The following is a 20,252-nucleotide window of genomic DNA, read 5'->3' on the forward strand; positions in this document are numbered from 1 at the left end:
ACAGGTGCCAGAGCAGCATGGAGGGTGGTAGTACAAATCAGTACGGACCCTGCTCCTCATGGGAACTTCCCATCCTGAGCTGCCATGCAAGGCCCCATCCAGAAGCAAACACAAGCAACCGCAGATCAGTTTGGACCTTATTAGGTCTCGTCAGTGAGGAGTAGCTTGAATCCTATGACACAGCGAGCAAGGGACCCACATATGGGCATACCTTTCACCAATAAAGGTATTACATCAGACACAAAAAAGATGATGGGAAGAATGCTTGAAAATAGTCAAAACCACTAGCAGTCGCTCTGCGTAGCGCTCCAACCCATAGTTTTTCACCCACTGTGCCACTCTACACGAAGCCTGCCTTATGCAAATTAGTACTGACCCTGATCCTCAGGGCAACAGTCCATCCCAATCTTCTAGGCTAGACCCCTCCATAACTGGGTTCTGACTTGTTAGGTCTCGTTAGTGATTGCGTAGCTTGTATCCCTTGGCATCGCAAACTATGTAAGGATGGAGAAGTCCACAAACTCCACGCCCCTAGATTCAAGCCAGAATGACATCTGGTCTCCAGTTTGGTTTTCCCCTGTATTGTAAGTAGGTACTTTCACTGCCTTCTTTCCTGCCTACATTAAAGTGCTTTTTGCACACTTAAAAATGTATATCAGTTGCAGCAGTGTCAGAGGCATATTTCTCTATTGGCACTTTTTTTTTTTTTTTTTTTTTTTTTTTAAATTTTTTTTAAACAATAAGTCCGTTACAAGCATGGGCCTACAACCACCAGGGCCGGCCGCTAGATTCAGAAAGGATCGTACATTAGTTAAGGCAGTAAGCGACTCCTGGGGCCCAGCCCCGTAAATGGCTCCGGATAGTTCGAAGGAGGCAGGAGACATAAATTTAACATAAATAACAACTAAAAAAAAAAACAAAAGGCGAGGCATAAGGGCAAAAAGAAAAAAAAAAAAAAAAAAACGTGGGTCAGGCTACATCCGGGGGACTCTACTTCGGACCTTCAATTAGCTATCAAGAGGAAGGAGTACTGAAAGATCGGGGGGGGTAACGGGAGAGGAACATCTATATTCGATTATTACAACAAGTTGCAAGGAACTATCAAGGGTCAGGGGGACAAGGCAATATCGGTGTCCACAAGGGGGGGAGTACAGATACCCCCACGATACGCGTTCCATTGCCCCCAAATTCTACCCCATGCCCCGGGTTTACCACGGGCTACATACACAGTCTTCTCCCTGAACATACACCAGTCCATGTTCTCCTTCCATACTGACACGGTGGGAGGCCGCTGGGAGCCCCAAAGCTGCGCTATATCCCTCTTGGCAATCATGTTCCCCAGGGCCGCCCACCGAGTCTGAGCCGCGTTATAATCATTGGGCTCCCACACATTCAGGACACAGCGACGCACCTCCGGCAGCAGCGCAACTCCGGTGACTTGTCCCATGACCCCATGGACCCGACGCCAGTATTCCGCCACCTCGTGGCACTCCCAAAGGATATGGAGAAAGGTGGCACTGAGCCCACATCCCCGCTTACAGAGCCCATCTTCCGAGAATCCCATCGAGACCAAACGGGGACCCGTCACGTACACCCGGTGGAGAATCTTTAACTGGACCAGGCGGAGACGGGCTGGAATGGCTACTTCCTTAGGGGACGACAGTGCGGACTGCCAGTCCTCGTCGTCTAATTCCACCCCATCCCCCGTCCACGTCTCCCGAAGGCGCACCAATAGGTCAGCCCGATTATTAATAAGTTTTTTATAGATTAAAGAGATAGTACTGTCGGGGACATGACCATCGAGTATGCGGTCCTCGAGGGGCGAAGAGGCAGGGATCTTAGTCCCCTCCCCAAAGACGGAGAGCAGGGCGTGCCGAACCTGGGCATATCGGAAGAACTCCCTGTCCGTGAGTTCGTATTCGCTCTGGAGCGCCGCGAAGGTCTTAACCGCGCCCTTCCTCCATAGGTCCCCCACTCTACTAATACCAATCGTGTCCCAACGGTCAAACCCTTTCGTCGTCCAGAGGCTTCCCAGTCGGTCGGAGGCAAATAAAGGAGTAGCACATGTTAGTCGCTCACTCCAGCCCATGGCTACATTGGCCGCCTTCCAGATCCGCACCGCAATCTTAGTAGGGCCCGTCAGGGTCCGTCCAGCCGAGCGGGAGTAAAGCGCCCTGTTATAATTCCCGCCGGGAAGCAAGAATTTATCCATCTCATACGCCGGATTCAAGCCAGGCGCATACGTGGCATGGTTAATGGCCGATAACTGCGAGGCCCAATAATACCTGCGAATGTCGGGAAGCGCGATGCCCCCGTCGTACCAGGGGAGAGTAAGCTTGGCCAGGGCGATACGCGCCCGTCCGTCCCACACTAGTCTCCTCTGCAGGCTCTCCACCTCCCGAAAGTAGGCCACTGGAATGACATCGAAGGAGTTCTGAAGTGCATAGAGGAATCTGGGAAGGGACATCATTTTAAACAGTGCTGCCCGACCCAGCGGGGACAAGGGCAGCCTACACCACCGAGCCGTGTCTTCCCTCAAACGCCGAAGTGGAAGCAGGAGATTTTGCTCATAGCGAGCCACCGGGTCCAGCGAGACGTATATCCCCAGGTATTTAAAGCCGGCCAGAGATACTTGGATCGGAAGCCGAGGCGGCAAGAGAGGAGGGCCACCGGAGATAGGATAGACACAGGATTTAGACCAGTTAATCGTGAGACCCGAATTTCTCCCATAGGAAGTCAGAACATCAAAGAGAACGTTAAGCGACTGCCGCGGCGAGGTAAGATACAGGAGAATATCGTCAGCATATAACGAGACCCGATCCTCGAAGCCCGGGGCCCACCGGATCCCCCTGATCGAGGGCTCCCAGCGGAGCCAAGCAGCGAGTGGCTCCAGGGCGAGAGCAAAGAGCAGAGGGGACAACGGGCACCCCTGCCTCGTACCCCGACCGAGCGCGAAGGGCCGAGAGACCCGCCCATTAACCACCACCTGAGCCATGGGTCCCGTGTAGAGAAGCTTCACCCAGCCAAGAAATCCCTCCCCAAAGCCGAATTTGGTCAAGACAGCCCAGAGGAACGGCCACTCGATGGTGTCGAAGGCCATCGTGGCATCTAAAGAAACCAGCACGGCCGGTTCGGAGAGGTACTCCGCCCTGGCGAGGGCGCCATGAAGACACCGCAAGTTGAGGGCGGTGTTGCGATGCGGGATGAAGCCGCATTGATCAGGATGAATCAGATCGCAGATGACGCTCAACAAACGATTGGCGAGGACTTTAGCCAGGATTTTAGGCTCTGCGTTTAGCAGTGAGATAGGCCTGTAGGAGGCACAGCGGTCCCGCGGCTTACCTTCCTTGGGGATCACGACTATCGTGGCCAGTCGCTGGTCGACAGGAAGGGAACCAGCTTCAAGGGACTCCTGAAACATACGACGGAGGAAGGGCGCTAGTTTATCCGGGCGCAACTTATATAATTCGATAGGTAGACCGTTGGGACCCATAGCCTTGCCCGAGCGAAGGGATCGAATCGCAGTTGCTATCTCATCTACCGACAAGGGGGCGTCCAGCTGCTCACGGTCCTCGACGGACAGGCCGGGCAAAGCAATATCCCTCAGTAGAAGGCAAGAGTCTTCCTCATCCCTATCAGTCACCGGGGAGTACACGGCCCGGAGGTGGTCGGCGAAACATTCCACAATCTCACCAGGCTCAGTCACACACACTCCATCCGAGATACGCAGCTCCGGGACCACACGATTCACTCTCTCCTTCTTGTCCAGCCACGCAATCAACTTACCCGCCTTGTCCCCGGCATCATACAATCGACCCTGCTGCTCCCTATACATAGTTTTGGCAGCGTCAGTGACAAGAGACCTGTATTCAAACTGTTTCAGGCTGAGGGCATGGAGCCCGTCCGGAGTGACACCCTCCTCCAAGGCCGACTCCAGCCCCGAGATGTCAGTCTCCAGCTTCACCACTGCCTCACTCTTGAGCTTCTTAGCCACCGCTATCTGGGAGAGGGCGTGTCCGCGGATTACGGTTTTAAAGGCTTCCCACAGGGACATTGCAGACAACACCGACCCCTCGTTTTCAAGGAAGTATTGGTCCATAGCCTTAACCAGGCTATCGCGAGTCGTAGGGTCTCGCAGGTACCACGGGTTAATGGGAGCGATCCGCCCCGCAGACCGTGACTCGGTGTCAAAGAGCAGCCACAGCGGGGAATGATCGGAGATACCCCTCGCCAGGTGCCTGACCTCTCGAATTCGACCAGTCTGCGCCGCGGGCATAAGGAAATAGTCTAACCTAGAAAGACTCCCATGTGCCCCAGAGTGAAAGGTGTACTGACATTGGGTCGGATGCATTAATCGCCAACTATCCACCAGGCCGAAGGTCTCCAACAGACCACCTAGCCATGCCTGGGCAGCGGGGAGGGCCCTGGGTGGGTGACGATCCAGGTCACCCGAGACCACCGAATTAAAGTCCCCGCCCATAAGAAAAAGACTGTCCGGAAGTTCAAGCAGCATTCGACCCAAGTCCGCGAAGGTGGAGTTCTGGAGGCCCGGGGGGACGTAAACTGAGACCAGGGCAAGGGGATGCCCCTCCCACCTCCCAGTCAGACACACATAACGCCCTCTGTCGTCTGAGACTACCCCGGTGATTTCCAACGGAAGTGAGGATCGCAGGAGAATGCCCACCCCCCTGGAGCCAGTTGTGAAACCAGAATGAGCCACGAGGCGGTATCCCCCCCTATTCAGTGCATGGCAGACATTACCAACCAGATGCGTCTCCTGGATAAACACCACATCAGGAGTCAGGCGACGCAAATACTGCAGTACTACACCCCGTTTGATACGGTCCCCCAACCCATTGACGTTCCATGACATCAGCTTCAACCCGTCCCCCCTCATCCCCTCCAATAAATCAAAGGTCCCCCAGTAAGCAGCACAGTTCCCGATGGTGGACAAAAATCAATACCTCGCCCTGCAAACAAAAAACACACAACAAAACAACCCCTCCTTCCCCCCCACCCCCCCCAACATCCAACTCCCCCCACCCTGCACCCCTGCGGGCCAAAAAAACCCCCCAACTTGCAGTGTGCCTGTCGCCCAACTAACCCCATTCTACGAAAAGACCCCGGAGGAGGAAAGGGACCCGACCCCGCCCGCCCCCCACACAGGTCCTAGCAAGACACAATGAACCAAAGAAGTACAACCCAGCTGAACAGTGCAAAATGGCAAAATCAAGGACCAAAAGTCACTCCAAAGGGGACCCGTCACCGTTGGCTCCTGCAGAGGGCCCGGGACGGCCACCTCTGTCCGGCAGCGAGTCCAGCCAGTCACTCACGGCCACAGGAGAGTCAAAAAAGGCAGTCCGATCCTCATGTTCCACTCGGAGTTTTGCAGGGTAGAGCATAGAGTACTTTAGGCCCAGTTCACGAAGACGACGTTTCACTCCCTGGAATCCCATCCGCTGTTTCTGTACAAGTTGGGTAAAGTCCGGATAAAAGTTAATGGATGAGTTCTCATGTCGAACCGGGCCATGGACACGTGAGGCCTGCAGAATCGCATCCCGGTCTCTGTAGTAAAACAGCTTGGCCACGATAGGCCTCGGGGGGGCCCCCGGCCGTGGTCGACCGCCCGGAACTCGATGGGCCCGCTCCACGGCAAAGAACTTACTCAAGCCAGCAGGGGTCAACTGTTGGAGGATGAGCTCCTCGACCAGGAGGTCAACCGGGCGGTCGTCGGAGGACTCCGGTACGCCTATGACACGGATGTTGTTGCGTCGGGCCCGTCCCTCGAAGTCCTCCAGCCGCCGGGCCATCTGATCGTTGACCACCTTGATGTCACCAAGCGCGGCCTGCAGGCCCGACACATCCGCCCCAAGGGTGGAGGTCCGCGCATCGAGAGCCTGAACCCTCTCGTTTGTTTTGGAGAGATCCGCCCGTATTAAGGTGACATCAATTGCCACCGTGTCGATTTTACGGGCCAGGGCCTCGTATTGCGTGGCGATGGTTTCCCTGATGCCATCAATGGCGCCCATGATATCCTGTAGGGAAAGTTCCGAAGAGACGGACGTGCCACCACCGGTGGCGTCCGGGGGGGGACCGGCCGCTCCAGGGGAGCCTCTGCCCTGAGTGTAGCGGTCCATGTTGTTGGTCTGGACCGATCCCCCACGGAGGGAGGCCTTAGTCTTACGCCCCTCGGGCCCCCCCTTGCCCCCCATGTGGTCACGGACACCGAGGGGGACCGCCGATCAAAGTAGCAGAGGCACCGGCACCGAAGACCAGCGCCTCACCCAAGACCACAATATGGCGGTGCGGGGGGACCCAAGGCGATAGGCACTCTAGTGGCAGGTGGAGACAAAGCCTTGTGCAGAGGCCAAGGATACACCCCGCCACCTAAGCGCCCCACCGGCCAGCCCCCTGAGGTCCGAAAGTGAAACCGAAAGTGGTCGAGCGGCCCCTGGCACCGCGCTGCAGCCGCTGTTGTTCAATTGCGACACGGCTCCACGGTTCACCTTCGCCCCGGGCACCTCCGTCGGGTGGGTCCCAAAAGTTCTAACAACGATAACTCAGGATTCCCAGGTCCGATTCAATTTCTGAAAAGAGATACGTGCTCAGCCGGTCTTCATCTCCCAGATTCCATAAACCACATCAGGATATTATCAGGATAAATTCCGAGGAGCAGCGAGGGTCCGGGGAGCCCTGTGCTCACGCGACCATCTTGGATGCGCGCTAGGCTCCTCCCCTCTATTGGCACTTTTTGATATTAATTCGAGTTATATAACATACCTAGAAACATACCAATTGTAGAACCGTTACTGGCTTTTAACCAGTCTGCCAAATTGTAAACCCAACTGTATATTTGGCTGAAACTACCAATGTAAAATAACATTTAGAGTAAAAAATGTAAGCAGGCAATCTCATCCCAAGACAGTATCTTTCTATCTGGTGGTGTTGTCTTGTACCAACATAGTTTATGAATTTGAATCATTCATTGTTTGGCGCCATCATCTGTGTATGTTTCCATGTTATAGATTGGGTTTGTTTGGATGGGCCTGTGGGGAAGAAGATCTTGAGTTTATCGTATAATGTTTGAACAAAAAGGGAATGAAGCAAAATAAATATTTTTAACAAGATGCTAGATCACATTGAACACAGTTGTCCCCGAGGGCTCATCGCCCAGCCCCACTCTCTTCAACGCCTATATGACCCCGCTGGCCAACATCTTCAGATCCCATGGTCTCAACATAATTTCCTACTAAGACGACACCCAACTAATCCTCTCACTCACTGACGACTCCACCGCCACCCGAACCAACTTTCACAGATGCATGATAAATGTCGCTGACTGGATGAAGAACAACTGCCTGCAGGTGAACACAGACAAGACAGAAGTACTGATTTTTGGCAACAGCAGTAACACATGGAACGACTCCAGGTGGCCATCAGACCCATTCCTTCCTACCACGCAAGAAACCTCGGAATCATCATTGACAAAAAGCTCACCATGAAGTCACAGATAAATGCAGTCTCCCCCTCCTGTTTCATCAATCTGCTCATGCCACGTAAGATATTCAAGTGGCTACCCTTACACATGAAACGCACCGTGACACAGGCCCTCATCTTCAGCTGACTGGACTACGGCAACACCCTCTATGTAGGAATTGCCTCACATCTCTTACAAAGACGTCAGACCATACTGAACGCCGCAGCCAGACACATCCTCGGCCTTCCCCAACGAACCAACCTCAGGCAACTCCACTGGCTCCCCATACAGAAAAGATGCCAATGCAAGCTGTTGACCCACGAACACAAAGCTTTACACATCGAAGGACCCGCATACATTAACCACCGCCTGAACTTCCACCAACCAACCGTTAAGACTATGCTCTGCCTCCCTTTCACTTGCCCATACTCCCTGCATCCCTCAAAGCAGAAGTGGAGGGCACTCCTTCACCCACATTACAGCAAAAACCTGGACCAGCCTCCCCACACACCTCCAGAGGATCACCTCTATTCCGGAATTCCAAATGGCCCTCAAGACCTGGCTGTTCAAATAAGCCTCTGGGACCTGCAAGCGCCTCTATACCCTAATGGGTGATTAGCCGCGCTTTATAAATCCTGATTGATTGATTGAGTGGCAAAACCAACTGCTCTTTCATACTAACACCAAAATTGAAAGATTAAGAAAAAAAGAGTTCATTACAACATAATCTGAAGGTCTGAGAAGTAGGACACATTTTGACTAATAACTTTTACAACCTGATGAATAATTAAACAATATTTGAGAGAGCACTCAGTGTGACAGTCACCGAATCGAAAAACCTCTGAACATATTTTTTGTCCATCTGAACTGAAACCACTGTGATGTACCAAGACACATGTAGATTTCCAAAACCTACTAATTTTTTACTTACAGCAAAAGCCATATAACTGGGTCTGAATAAGAAAAAAAGGGACAACAAAGACTAGAATATCAAAGACTCGATTAGCTGTAAAACCCCATTGTGTAATACATCTCTAACTGCCCCTGTAAGCTAGCATATGTTTGAAACACCATTTGCAGTCTAAAATGAGAGTTCAAGAACAACTATAGCAGTCCTTGAATTCAGCATATAATCATCTTCTGAATAAGCACTACTGCAGAGTAAATAAACATTCTGGTGGTTACATTCAACTACAGATTCCTCACTCCTAGAATATTCTGCTGGCACCAGACTGGTTCTGCAGGTTTTTACAGTGGTGCTCATACGCAACAATAGGTGGTGTCTTGTGGCTCCGTGATGACCTTATTTCACTCCAGAAGAAATGGAGCAGAGCCGCATATAGGTGCCACTCCTGCGCGCCAAAGTCAATACCTTTCTTTCTGCATCTTCTAATGCAGATCTGGAACTCTGCTCCCTTTTCATTGGTTGATGAATTCCTTCCAAAAATCTTTTCAATTGTGCAACAGAACAATGTCCGCACTAAAAACAACAGGGTTTCGACTGTGATGTGACTGTGTGACAGATGTCAGTGTTGGACCCGCAAAAGGTGTGCCTCTGGTGTTTGGGGTTGGGGTATAACTCCAAATTGTATGAAGAATGTGGAATGTGCCATCATACACCCGAAGGCAACTCTGGTCCATGATCTGAAATTCTACATCACTGAGCACCACATAAGAAAACAAGTTACTTACCTGTAACTACAGTTATCCAGTATTGGTATCTTTCATAGATTCACATGCCTGAATCATTCCCCGTCGCCGAGGCGGGAGTCCCACGGTAAATACAAAAGTAGTGCCAAGAGTAAATAATAGTAGTAGGCTAAAAGAAAAAGCCCAAGGCCTAAGTCTTAGTAGCCTATCTACATCATTATAGAAAAAAGAACCAAAGATTGGTCCCAGCCAATCAGCTGCCAGCACCCTCCAGAACCTTCCCAGCAGAGGCAGTTCTCCTCAGATTTTCCTAGCACAAGTGAGAAGTAAGTATACCAGATATAGAGAACTGACTAGCCGGGGAGGAGGGTGGGTGCATGTGAATCTATGAAAGATACCAATACTGGATAACTGTAGTTACAGGTAAGTAACTTGTTTTCTTATCCAGTATTGGGGTATCTTTCATAGATTCACATGCCTGAATCAGAGTAGTAAGCAGTATAACCATATACTGTCGTTTGCGGATGGTGGGAGACACTGGTTCATAAACTCCCGAATAGCATCCACAGTGCTTGAAAAAACACATCTCTTTTTTTTTTTTTTTTTTAAAGAGTAGTCTTAAAGGAAGCAAAGCTATATCCAAGTATTAGCTATTATATATATATATATATAAACACAAATATTTAAAATCTTGCAGATATATAAATCTGTACATTTACATGAATATTAAAGAATGGAATAATACATAAAAGGGCAAAGTATCTGAGTCTGGTCTTAATGAAAGATGGCATAGAACAGCCTGTCCAATCGCTGCATCATCTTGATGCGACAATTGAAGACAGTAATGCTTCGTCGACGTGTGGACATTTTTACATGTCGCAGCACAACATATTTTCCGGAGTTACTCCAGCAAATAAAACTGTCGACGTCAATACTGTTCTTGTTGAATGAGCTTTGACTTTCCTCTGCAAAGGTCTGTTAGCCTTGTCGTGGCAAAAAAGAATAGCAGATGCCAGCCATCTGGCTATTGTTCTGCTTTGTTACAGCATTTCCAAGAGTTGCTTGACCATTCGCCACAAACAGCCGGTTGGATCGTCTGATATCCTTAGTTTTCTGTAGGTAGATGCTCAAAACAGTGTGTAGCATCCAGCGAGTGTAATGTTCATTCAGCTGGAGTGGATGGATCCGGAAAGAATGTTTTTAATCTTACTGGTTTGTTCAAGTGAAATTTTATGGTACCTTAGGAAAGAAACTGTGATTTGTTTGAGGGTTACATAGTCTGAAGCAAAATGTAAAAGGGGTTCATTTATAGTGAAAGCTTGGATTTCACTAACCCTTCTTGCCGAGGTAAGAGCCAGTAAATGGGCAACCTTCCAAGTGAGGAATTTGAGATCAGCTTTATGGATAGGCTCAAATGGACGCCTCATTAACTGCACTAGCACAGTGATGAGTTCCCACTCTGGAGGGGTGCTCGCACTGGAGAGAAGGCTCAGAAGATTCCTTTCATAAATTGTTTGATAAGAAAAGGCGAGCAGAGAAAAGGGAATTTTGAGTATTTCCTGAATCTAGAAAGTGCAGCAAGATGTACTTTGACCGGTGAAAAAGTAAGCCCAGACTTGGCTAGAGAAAGCAGATAATGGAGAACTTGTTCTACAGTAGCTTGAATTGAGTGAATATTATTTGCCTCACATCAACAGCAAAATCGGTTCCATTTGAAGCGATAAGTTTTGATTGTGCTTTGGGCACGAGATTTGGCCAATATTTCACGACAGTCTTGTGAAATGTTGAGGTCCTTGAACTCTTTAAGAAATCAGGAGCCATGCATGCAAGTGCAGTGACTGTGGGTCCGGATGAACCACTTGGCCTCCGACCCTTGACAATATCATAGGCGTCAGCAGTAGGCAAATGGGTTTGCCTTGAGACAATAGTAGAAGTTCCTGGAAGCAATATTGTCTTGGCCAACGGGGTGCAATCAGAATTAGACAGCAACCTTCCAACTTCATGTTGCGGAGCACCCTCGGAATCAATGGTATTGGGGAAAAGCGTATACACCAATCCCTGTTGAGGGAACCTGCTGGCATAATATTGACATTCTTTGTTCTCTCTTGTTGTGAATAGGTCCAGGGCTGGCTTACCCCAAGCTTGGAACACTGTGGTCGCCTGTTCCTTTTCCAGCTTCCAGTCTTAACAGTCCGACTGAGACGTGCTCAGCGTATCCGTCAGGGTATTGAGGAGACCCCTGACATGTTTGGCTCTCAGGGCATCTTGTGGAAAGTGACCTATTCCCACAATTCCTAAGCTTCTTGCGAGAGCATAGCTGATGTTTATCCTCCTTGTTTGTTGATATAATACATGCTGATGGTATTGCCAGTCCGGACTAGCACCGACGAACCCTTAATCCTCGGGAGGAATGCTTGGAGAAAACAGATAAACGGCGCGACGCTCAGCCTGTTGATCTGCTGTTTTTATCTTTGAGATCAAATCCCGCAGATGACCTCCCCATCCTTCCATGGAGGTATCGGTCGTTAAAACGAAATCTGGAATAGTCTGTAGGAACGTGAGACCCTGGGTTAGATTCTCTGTCTGCGACCACCAATGTAGATAATTTATCATGTGCGGCGTGACCTTGATGGTATCGTCAAATGAATCCATGGCTTGTTGCCATTGAAGTTGCGGTTCCTCCTGAATAGGTCGCATTTTGAGCCGTACCAAGGGTATGAGATGTATCGTTGAAGAGCACATCCTCAGGAGCGAAGCGAACATTCGGACTGAAACTGGCCTTTTTTTTTTTTTTTTTTTTTTTTCCCCTTCAATTAACCTTGCCAATTTGTGAAGATGCAGTTGGCGACCAAGTGACAACAATGCGTTGAATTGGACCATGTGTAACATGACTTGGAGAGGACGTAACTGATTTGCTGTTGTTGAGAAACAGCCTCAGAGAAGAGATGGATACACTCTGTTGTAGCAATCTTGGTTTCATGTTCTGAAGGACCTTTGAGCCGTCAAACGTCTAGATAAGGGAACAATTGTATTCCTCGAGATCGCAATGCTGCTACCAGTGGTGCCAAGCACTTCGTGAAGGTTCTTGGTGCCTATTTCAGCCCAAACAGGAGCACTTTGAACTGAATGTGCACAAGGCACTTGAAAGCGAAGATATTTGTGATGTTTGGGGTGGATAGGTATGTGGAAATACTCATTTTCCATATCCAGAGAAGCCATAAAATCTCCTTTGTTTAAACAACTCAAAATCTCATGACGACGAGGGGGACCCCTGGGCAGAGTAATAGGTGGCTGTTTGATGAATTCCAGGGTGTGGCCATTGGTTACTAGGTCTAGAACCCATTGGTCTGATGTAATTTCCTGCCGATTGTGAACAAAGCTGATATCTTCTGGCCCACGGGTAAGAAGGGTAAAATGGTTGGTGCCCTATGGAGATCACTGCTTCCTGTTAGCGTCTCGGCCTTGATACTGTGATCTCTTTCGACCACCCTGACGGGAGAAACTAGCCGTAGACTATTGACGGTATGATGTCTGGCTGTAAGGCTGTACTGGGATCGATACTGCCTATTCTGTTGGTTTTGGTATCCTCCTCTGGACGAAAAAACCACGTCCTCTCGCTCCTCCGAAAGATCTGCACCCGTATTAAAGGGTGCCTGATGATCCTGCAGTATCCGTGTTAATTTTTATAGCTAAGAGGGTTTCATCAATATGTTCACCAAACCAAAACCCTCTTCATCATAGGCCATGTCTAGAATCTTTGATTGCCCCTCAGGCTTGAAAGTAGTGGCTTTAAGCCATCCCTGGTGTCCAAACACTGCAGCCCCTGCTAGCTGACGGAAATTGGTGTTCACTATGTCCAAGGCGCATCTATAGTTTCCGATGCGGCACATTCTCCTTCCAACAGAATCTTTCTTGCTTTCTGCCTTCGGTCCTCAGGAATGAGGTCAATGAGACTCGCCATGTCTGACCACATTTGACGGTCATAACAGCCGGTTATGGCTAGAGGATTGGCAGCTCTAATAGAGGCCGCTGCCATGGTAGAGAATTTTTCACTGTTGGGCGGCCTGTAAAATTATTGAAGCTGGCCGAGGGCGACCCATTAGACATTATGGGCTTTAGCAGGTGCACAGTATTTCTTTTCATCTAGAATAGATGTAGTCTAGTATAGGTACCACACTCGAGATCTTCCAGGACTGTTCTTTAAAATCATAAATGAAACATTCTGTCTGTTCGACTAACTGGCAGTAGAAGTCTAGTTCTTGCCCACTGTATTAAATTATGTACAGGATGCAGTCATAAATGAGGCCATCGTAGACGATCTCATCGTAGACTTTGCTGTCATAGACATGGGACTGTAGGCGAGGTTATTGCAGACGAGGCCGTCGTCATAGATGACCGTCCTGAACAACCATCATAGATGAGGCTGTCGTAGACGACCGTCATAGACAATGCCATCATAGATGAGGCAATCATAGGTGAGGCCATCCGTAGATGAGGCAATCATAGATGAGGCAACCATAGATGAGGCAATCATAGATGAGGCAGTCCTATGATGGCCATTTGTGGATGAGGCCATTCGTAGATGAGGCCATTCGTAGATGGGGCCATTCGTAGATGGGGCCATCCATACATGATGAGGTTGTCGTAGACGATGGTCATAGACAATACCATCATAGATGAGGTAATCATAGGGAGGCCATCCGTAAATGAGGCAGACCTAGATAAGGCAATCGTATGATGAGTTTTTCTTCTAGATGAGGCTGTCCCGGGCAATCTCATTGTAGAGGAGGCCATCGTAGATGAGGCCATTCGTGGGTGAGACCATCGTAGATGAGGCCATTCGTGGGTGAGACCATCATAGATGAGGCCATTCGTGGGTGAGACCATCATAGATGAGGCCGTCGTCGTCGACCGTCGTAGATGAGGCCGTCGTCGACGACCGTCGTAGATGAGGCCGTCGTCGACGACCGTCGTAGATGAGGCCGTCGTCGACGACCGTCGTAGATGAGGCCGTCGTCGACGACCGTCGTAGATGAGGCCGTCGTCGACGACCGTCGTAGATGAGGCCGTCGTCGACGACCGTCGTAGATGAGGCAGTCGTCGACGACCGTCGTAGATGAGGCCGTCGTCGACGACCGTCGTAGATGAGGCCGTCGTCGACGACCGTCGTAGATGAGGCCGCCGTCGACGACCGTCGTAGATGAGGCCGTCGTCGACGACCGTCGTAGATGAGGCCGTCGTCGACAACCGTCGTAGATGAGGCCGTCGTAGATGAGGCCGTCATCGACGACCGTCGTAGATGAGGCCGTCGTAGATGAGGCCGTCGTAGACGAGGCCGTCGTAGATGAGGCAGTCGTAGACGACCGTCGTAGATGAGGCCGTCGTAGACGACCGTCATAGATGAGGCCGTCGTAGACGACCGTCATAGATGAGGCCGTCGTAGACGAAGCCGTCGTAGACGACCATCGTAGATGAGGCAGTCGTAGATGACCATCGTAGACGACCATCATAGGAGGCCCATCATAGATGAGGTCCATATTGTTGAGGCAGTAATATTAGACACGGAGTTTTGTAATAGACTCCTTAATGTCAGGTTAAACAGATTTCCCTGATGTAGGGATGAAAAGGGAGTTGTAAGATCAGCCTCTGAGGAGATTTTTCCCACTTGCCTCTCTCTGTGAGAAATGCCTATCAAGACTCAAGGTAGGTCTTTATGGCTTTTTTGCGCGCCCTCAGGAGGCTCCTGGCGCGACTTCTCCCTTTAACCTCTCCTATGAGGTGAAGCAATCCTCGTCGTTCTCATCAGAAGTGACAGATGAAAGTCTCTGTAGTCCCAATAATAGCCTCATCTCTCAGAACGTGAGAGTTATTGAGGAAAGGTTAGACATATTTCGTAGTCTATTACCTTATTTCCTGCCACTCTGCCATATTACTGCCTTAATAGGGTCAGAGAAATGAAGTATGATCTTGGTATGATCCAAAAAGTAGTAATAGCTGAAGAAACTGAGCAGAGCTCAGGGAGACTCCCTTCACACACGACGTGCGGTGAAAATCTGAGGAGAACTGCCTCTGCTGGGAAGGTTCTGGAGGGTGCTGGCAGCTGATTGGCTGGGACCAATCTTTGGTTCTTTTTTCTATAATGATGTAGATAGGCTACTAAGACTTAGGCCTTGGGCTTTTTCTTTTAGCCTACTACTATTATTTACTCTTGGCACTACTTTTGTATTTACCGTGGGACTCCCGCCTCGGCGACGGGGAATGATTCAGGCATGTGAATCTATGAAAGATACCCCAATACTGGATAAGTCCTTCTCCAGTTGTGGGCGTGGATTCCTTCCTGCTCTAAAGGCCGCTCCTTCAACAGGTCCTCTTCGTGGTCAAAATGGTCCAGTAAGTTAGTGTAAATCTAAGATGAACCACAAGTCCATGTGAGACTCAGTCTGCCACTCTCTGTCCATAGAGAAATTGTTATGGCACCAAGATGCCAATCGATTTCTCTCCTGATCTCAGATGGCGGAGCCAAATACATCTGGTTCTGTTGGCCCCTGAATTTGCCAGGCCATCGGGAATACCACAGCAGGTCGAGGCCTTTAAGGAGGCCATACTGAGTATTCTTGGTGCTGTTCTAGTTCCCTCAGACATGCCTTCGGGCCCCAAGGATCTGCTGGGGCCTCCAGTCGGGTTACCAGCAGTAGATCTGGCCTCAGCACTTTCTGTGTCCCTAGAAACCCACCTTAGGTTCTGCACCAACTTGGTTCCGACTTCCATTCGGGCTCCAAGCTCTGCGCCAGTCCCTTCTCTACCGACGGTGGTCCTGACGTTGCCGGCATCAGAGGTTGATCCTCTGCCGACTCTGGTGCCAGACCTCTAACCAAATATACTTCGACCACGACTGAGCGCGAGCCTTGGCTCCAGCGCACCCGGTCCCTGTACAGTCTGATGCAGACAAAAGGCTTCCTCTTCCACAAGGACTTCTTCAGAGGCTTCATGTCCATTCTGATCAACCTGAGAATAATAATAACAATAATTATTATAATAATAATAATAATAAGATCTCTGCATTGGCTTGCAGAAGGCCAGTGGGCTAAATGCTAACTCCCCTGACACAGGGTTGGTTTTGCCCCTTGACCCCAGCAGAAGAGAGTGCATAATTTGTCATAGTCATTTGGCCTACATCTTAGGTGCGGGACCCGCAGCTGCCTTCAGTTGGAATCAAGACAAATGTTCTTATTAAGTGTTTGCACCCTGGGCCAGCTTTATCTGAGCTCTAACTTCCATTTAATTGAAGCCCTGGCTGACACCCTTATGGGCCATTGGGGGAAGCATTGCACTTGTCCACCAGTGATCAGGCAGGTTGTCAGGTGCCACAGACTGGTGCGGGTGACCTGGACATCCTTAGGCAGCACTCGACACCTGAGAGTTAGCTGGTTCAAGCTTCCACCAGCAAAGCCAATCCCATTGCTTCCCCATGGCTACGCCAGTCAGGCAGTCAGAAAGGATTGAGGTATTAGGGAAGGGGATGTTCTCATATGGCTGCTTGACATTGAGGTTAGTTAACATAGTCTGCCTTTTAGGCTGTTAATAAACATGTGCTTCTGGGATGTGTCCAGCAAGACCTTCCCAGCGGTCTCCAGGAGTTTTTGGACTCTTTGAATCAAACCATTCCGGACGGCCAGAATGCTACAAAATATGTTATTCGTGTTAGCCTGGATAATACGGACTGCTTGGGAAGTGAAGTGGGCACTAGTGTGGTACTCTGCTTCCACACGTTGATGCGATCCACTTGCTTTTTTGGGACGTGCGGGTGCCTCTCATGGGCATGCATTTTGATGGGTTCCCCCATCTATGGCAAAAACGCTGATTCTGCCCTCGAACACTTTAAAAAAGCAGAGCCACAGCAGGTTCCATGGGCCTGTCAATCTGTGTCTGACAGTTTGCTCAGCAGTTCTGACCCTGTCTAGGCTACCACAGAGGGCTGGCGTAAAGCCGTCCCCCCAAATTCGAGATATGTACTCCAGTACAGGCAATTGCTTTGTGGTCCACATCCAGAGCATGGAAAGAGTCAAGCGAGAAACTGAGGTCAGTGCGCAGGAGTGGCCCATACATGTGGCTCTGCTCCGGCACTCCTGGGACAGAACAAAGCCAACACAGAGCTTCATGGCACCACCTAGAGGTGCACAGGAGCGCAGCTGAAACATTCCGGATCCAGACTGGTGGGATATTTGGAAGGTGTAGAATATGCAGTTAGATAGAGTATCCACCAGAATAAGCATTACCAAAGATATGTTTAACATGGTTAACTTTGACAAAACCAATACCTCTAGTAGGCGAGACCTATTGGCTTTGCCAATGCTTGTTGCAATCATGTGCTTAGAGACGTTTTAAGGCATGGGCAAAGTTGGTAATTGTCCACTGGGTGGGATCCAACCTTCCCAAGGGGCCCCCTTAGGAAAGTGAACTTTGTATGTGACTTCTGTCTGTTTTATTTCTAAACCTCTCTACCTCTACGCCTACATTTACCTCTGACTCTCTCTCACAACCCAGTGTCATATTAAGGAATTTTGGGGTCCCAGGCGGGATATATTTCAATTTTTGTTGTAACTCTGTTGAAGTTTAACATAGAACTTAGATTGTGATGTTTGACGTAACGCAGTCTTGAATTGGCAGAACACGGATAATAAAATTTAAATTTGTTCCGTTCAGGTGCTCTCAAAATAGCATTGCCCGGAGCCCCCAAAATCCGTTAGGTGACACTGCTAAGTGCCTCAAAAAAAGGAAGAAAATATACCAGCTAAATGTGGCAACCATATAAGTACGATTACATATTATTTTAATGTAAAAGGAACAGGCAACAAGAGGAGACAGATGTAGTTCGAGTAATATCAAAACGTTTTTATTGGTGTTAAGTATTTTATTATCCAACATCCATAACACCATCACAAAGTAAAAGAAAAATAATTGCAACATATTGTGAACAGTGAGACCACGACTATTAGTCATATACACAGAAAAAAGGCATTTCGCGTTATTTAAAGCACATTTTTGTTCAGGAATACTGGGCAATATCTAGATTATATAGGTAGTATCATCCCATCTTCTAAGATTACTGACACTCCCAATTTGATATATTCAGCTGCCGGGCAGATGGGGTGTGGGGAGGGAATCCATTCTGAGTTTACATCAGAGTGCACCATTTCTCCCTCCCAAAAGGTTCTATCTATTCTTTCACTTCACTGCAGTAATGTGTCAGACGAGAAATGGGGTATATCACATCCTGAGTGTAGGTTCTCCAGTCTGCTTACTCCAAGTTGGTAACACTTGTAAATGTGTGGTAAACGAGCAAACTTTATTGTTTTTAATTTTCTAAAGCTTGTGCAAATGTCATGGTATTTCTAATGGTCAAAACATTTGTTAGTATCCTAATAGACATAGGCGGACAATAGGACCCCATAGGTGCATGCACAGAATTCTGTGCACACTGGACAAGTTCAACTTGTGGACCATGTATGGTGGGGAGAGTGTTGGCATATGATATACATAATTGTGTTTTAACAGTTGTGTGAATGAATCGAGTACTGTATTATGGGGTGGAAGTTAAGAATCACTTGATATGGTTGTGGCACGAAGAGAATGGAATACCTTAACTTAGGAAATTCTGATCTTTTTAGTTTTACATATTTTCAGAAACTCTTCCTTTTGGAGGAATGATGGCACTCCAGGTGAATGCATTTTCTAAATTATTGACTGTAGTGTAACAAATCCAGAACAAAACATCCAATGCTTTTCGACCAGTCCTGCTGTCTTGATCTTGACTTTGAATATTTATACCAGCTGATAGACTCCTGCCTCCATGTTTTTCACAATAACTCTAATGCATTTTGGGATTCGTAGTTTGTAACCAGTTTTAGTTGTCATTTCTCTTTATCCATAGTGAAATCGTATCATACTGTTTATTTTTGGCTGCATTCTCAAAGGTGTATGTATGTCTTCGAGTGAGATGATGTTGCTTTTTACTGGATTGTGGACTTGTAGTTACAGAGATAGGTGTTCATTTTTCTTTAGTTTGTAAATATATGATTTTTTGGTAGTAGGTGCTATGGCCATTGACTTTCAACTCGTCTGTGTTTATATTTTATTCTTGTAGAATTCATTGATTCAGATGCTTCAGTTGTGCTCTTTTGTCATGCTATTTTACCCTCTGCGTATTTCTCTGCTTTATTGCTAAGTGCCTGCTGCAGGAACATTTCCCAGCGTTTTAGGAAATAAGTATATGTTAACTGAACAAGCTTTGTTATGATTTTAAGAGTGCTGGGGCCGTTCCTGAGAGTGGTACTCTTCAGTGTTTATGAACTTAATGAAGATTCCTATGTACTGAGAAGTGGTGTTCACAGGTAAATAACTTTTTCATTTGCTCGAACAGAAGAGGAGGGTGTAAAGCAAAAGCTTTAAATAACACAGGATACTGATTTCCAAAAACAAATAATTAAATAATAATTCTAAAACTGATGCTCTGGAAACTCAATGAAGAGGTGGCCCTGTGGATAAAATTACATTAATGCCTGTTAAGTATAGCAGAGATTTCTAATATGTTAGTGTTTCCCATCGGATCTGTGCGGTACAAAATGGGTACAGTGAAACACTTTATCAACAGAACAGCAAATGATCGGAGAAACCTCCTACGGTATAACAAGACCGCGGGAGTAGGCAGTGTAATTGGGGGCAAGGAGTGAGTATAGACTTGCAGTGTACATTATTATTAGTGGGTGTCTCAATTAACAGCACTCAATTGCCTGTTCTTTTCTCCTCGGCAAAGCCTAACTCTTGGAATGAAGTGAGTTTGTGACTCGTTGGACTTTTCTGGCTCCAAAGGTCTCTAAAATCGGTCATGCTGTGCCATCAAACGTTTGCACTTCACAAGTCTCAGTTCTGTGACTATTTTTTACAACTAATCCAAGTGCAATGGGAGCATATCAGTGGGTGAACAGATGTAATCGAATAAAGACTGCTTGAATATCCAATATCGCACAGTGTTTAGGCTATGGAAAATAGGTTGGAGAGACTCACCAGAATTCATGAGATGTGGCGTAGAAAGGATTTTCTATGTGCAATTTCTAAATGCTTTGTT

General features: G+C 48.2%; 1 protein-coding gene across 1 annotated transcript in view; it reads left to right on the top strand.

Annotated features, from left to right (window-relative positions):
• The window catches only part of ANGEL1 (angel homolog 1), a 332,990-nt gene that overhangs the window by 93,488 nt on the left and 219,250 nt on the right, over window positions 1-20,252 (top strand). The gene's annotated exons all lie outside the window — the stretch shown is intronic.

This window comes from Triturus cristatus, chromosome 9 (assembly GCF_964204655.1).
Source record: "Triturus cristatus chromosome 9, aTriCri1.1, whole genome shotgun sequence".
Classification (NCBI taxonomy): domain Eukaryota; kingdom Metazoa; phylum Chordata; class Amphibia; order Caudata; family Salamandridae; genus Triturus; species Triturus cristatus.